The sequence below is a fragment of the Cricetulus griseus genome (assembly GCF_003668045.3).
Source record: "Cricetulus griseus strain 17A/GY chromosome 1 unlocalized genomic scaffold, alternate assembly CriGri-PICRH-1.0 chr1_0, whole genome shotgun sequence".
Classification (NCBI taxonomy): domain Eukaryota; kingdom Metazoa; phylum Chordata; class Mammalia; order Rodentia; family Cricetidae; genus Cricetulus; species Cricetulus griseus.
In genome coordinates, this window is record NW_023276806.1 from 85,364,978 (window position 1) to 85,368,570 (window position 3,593).

Consider the following 3,593-nt stretch of genomic DNA (forward strand, 5'->3'; position numbering starts at 1 on the left):
GGAGGATGGGTTTGGAGAATTGGTGGGAAACATGAGAGGATGGGAAGGTGAGGGAATGGAGGATGGATATGTAAATATGAGTAGTAATTAAAGAATTTAAATAAAAAATAAAAAAAACAATAAAAAAGAACAAGACAAGTCCAAAAGCATAGGTAGGAAAATACACAAAGATCAACACAGAGAGGAGCTAGGCAGGTTCAGAAAGTGGCCTAGAGAAGAGTTGGTCGTCGACTGTTTTCACCATGGCCACGCACTGTTGGGACTCAGAACTAGATCTTAGCTGGATTTCCAGAGTTCAAGTTAATCAGGCAACCGTTCTGAGGCGGGCAGAACAGATCCAGGCTCGCAGAAGTGTGAAGAAGGAATGGCAGGCTGCATGGTTCCTGAAGGCTGTTACATGTATAGACCTTTCAACAGTTTTGGGGATGACACATTTTTTAATGTTCAACGGCTCTGTTACAAAGCCAAATATCCAATCCAGCAAGACCTCTTTAAAAGCTTTAAGTATGCATGACAAAGGCATCACCACAGCTGCTGTCTGTGTTTATTCTGCCCAGGTGTGCAACGCTGTGAAGGTTCTGAAGGCCGCAGGCTGCAGTTTCCCTGAGGCATCAATGGCCGCCGGCTTTCCAGCTGGACAGACGCATTTAAAGACGCGAGTGGAAGAGATCAGAACAGCAGTGGAGGATGTAGCTACCGAAATCGATGTGGTCATTAAGAGAACCTTGGTGCTGACTGGCCAGTGGGAAGCCCTCTATGACTAGATCAGTCAGTTTCGAAAGGCCTGTGGGGAGGCACATCTTAAAACCATCCTGGCCACGGGAGAACTCGGCTCATTCACCAACGTCTACAAAGCCAGCTTGATAGCAATGATGGCAGGATCAGATTTTAAGACTTCTACTGGAAAAGAAACGGTAAATGTTACCTTCCCAGTAGCGTTTGTAATGCTACAGGCCATTAGAGATTTCTTCTGGAAAACTGGAAACAAGGTAGGCTTTAAGCCTGCAGGAGGCATCCTCACTGCAAAGTTGTCCCTTGCAGGGCTCTCTCTTACAAAGGAGGAGCTGGGGGACGAGTGACTGACACCTGACCTCTTCCGGATAGGGGCCAGTTCTCTGCTCTCAGACATCGAGAGGCAGATATACCATCATGTGACAGGACTGTACGCAGCTTATCATGATCTTCTGATGTCTTAGGTCAGCAACTTGCAACTTGCAACAAGTGAAAAAAATGTCTTTTGCATAATTGCCAAGGTTATGTAATTTAAGAATAGGTAACTGACTTTTCTTCATTAAAATCTCCCTTGATACTAACTCACAAAAACAAAAGAAACAAACCAATTGAATCTATACATGGAACTCCGATCAAGTGAGGCTGAAATACTCTTAATTATTAGGAGGTCTACAGTTATAATTTTACGAAGGTCTTCTCTAAACAACTCTGAATAGTGTTCCCAGTAGCTTGTACTGCAGCAAATTCTGAGGGGGAAATGAAGTTAAATGGCTCAAGACATGAGATTCTAGAGCAGACGAGAGGGCTTGGCACAGATGGTGCTTGCTACCAAACGTGAACACACATTCAGTCCTCAGTAACTACATGGTGGAAGGGAAGCCAGCTCTTGGAAGATGTCCTATGTCCTATGATGCCCACACATCTGTGCTCTCTACCTCTGACACATAATAAATAAATAAAATGTAATAAAAATTAAATCGTGACACTCAGCCCCTTCTGCTGCCTGCAAATGTGGAGCCCTTCTCTGGCTCTCCACCTGAATTTCTGCGGTGGACAGAACTATTTTATTAATTGTTTTGCTAATGAGATTTTGATGTTATGAGAAAAAGGTGAATACAACTGAATTTTTACATGCAAAAGTCTCTGCTTATTTATTTATTTTGTCTACTTTTGGGGGATAGGGTTTCATAATGACTGTACAAATTTGTTCTCCTACCAGCAATGGGTGGTTCTCTTGGCCAGCATGAGCTGTATTGCCAGTAGTAGACGGCCAACAGAAAATAAATTCAGTCGCATCTCTGGATTTCCTTGTCTCATAATGTCATTTCAGAGCTTTGCTTTTCCTTTTATTTTTATCTATTCTCTCTCTCTCTCTCTCTCTCTCTCTCTCTCTCTCTCTCTCTCTCTCTCTCTCATATATATATATATATATATATATAATCTTTTTTGTCCTACAGGTCCTATGTTTATATTATGGCCTCCAATTTAGTGTTTTTATGGGACTCCTGAGTGTGGGAACAAGTGGATCTCTGTCTATATCTGTTTTATATGCCTTGTCTTGGACTCTTTTCCTTCTGTTTGTTTTGGTTCTTATTTTATCTTATTGTATTTTATTAATTTTTTATTATCCCTTGGAAGTCAGTTTGTTTTCTAATGAGAAACAAAGTAGGTTAGGTGCAGGTAGGAGGGGAGGAGCTGGGAATAGTGGAGTGAGGTCATGGTGGTTTGAATAAGAATGGCTCCCATAGACTCCAATGTTTGAATACTTGGCCCATAGGGAGTGGTACTATTAGGAAATGTGGCCTTGTTGGAGTAGGTATGGCTTTGCTGGAGGAAGTGTGTCACTGGAGGTGGGCTTTGATGTCTCAAATGCTCAAGCCACACCCGGTGTGGCCTTCTCTTCCTGACACCTTAGGATCCAGATTTATAACTCTCAGCTCCTTCTCCAGCACCATGTCTACCTGCATACTTCCATGTTTCTTGCCATGAAGATAATGAGCTAAACCTCTGAAACTGTAAGCCAGCCCCAGTTAAATGTTCTCCTTTATATTAGTTACCATGGTCATGGTGTATCATCAGAGCAATAGAAACTCTAAGTAAGGCAGAGGAGAAACCATAATTAGTATATATTATGTGAGGGGCAAGCTATTTTTAGCAAAATGGGATGGAGGAAGAACTGCACATTAGAAAGAAAAAAACTATATATGAGAGCTTATATACATAATTAGGTGTATTATAGGAGTTTCTGGTAAATCGCTAATAGTATGATTTTTTTATGTTTATTTTCAGATACCATTAGTGTTATTTCACCTTCTCATTCTGTATTAACCTCCCTGTCCATCTCTAAAGATTCTCCTCTTTCCTATTTCCTTGGTCAACAGAGAAGAGACCACAGCACATTTTCCTCTCATTGGCACACAAGTGCTGTAGTATTCATATGCCCACACATGTATACACACATTTTTTTAATTTTAAATTTTTTTAATATGAAATGCTTACAATCTGATTCTTTACATAATAAATTTTCCATCACTGAAATAGGAAATTTGAAATTTTCATCAAAGTGAAAACTCAAAATTGTAGATATGTCAGTTCACTTCAAACTAATCTCCACACTCAATAATATTTCAAATAAAATTCCTAAGACATTGTTTAGGAGTATCTATGGCAATTTTTAAAAGAATAAAAATATATCAGGGATTTTTTTCTTTGCAGAAGTGGTGATTGAGTCCCAGAAGTTGTCCATACTAGTCAAGTGCTCTACCATTGATTCCCATACTTCTGTTCAAAATCATGGGTCTTTACAAAATACCAAGATGCATTATAAAGATACTGTGACAAAAGCAAAATAGTGTTGATAC

General features: G+C 40.0%; 1 pseudogene; it reads left to right on the forward strand.

The window, feature by feature from the left end:
• The first annotated feature begins 242 nt into the window (after positions 1 to 242).
• Positions 243 to 1,196, forward strand: LOC100760014 (annotated as a pseudogene).
• The last annotated feature ends 2,397 nt before the right edge of the window (positions 1,197 to 3,593 follow it).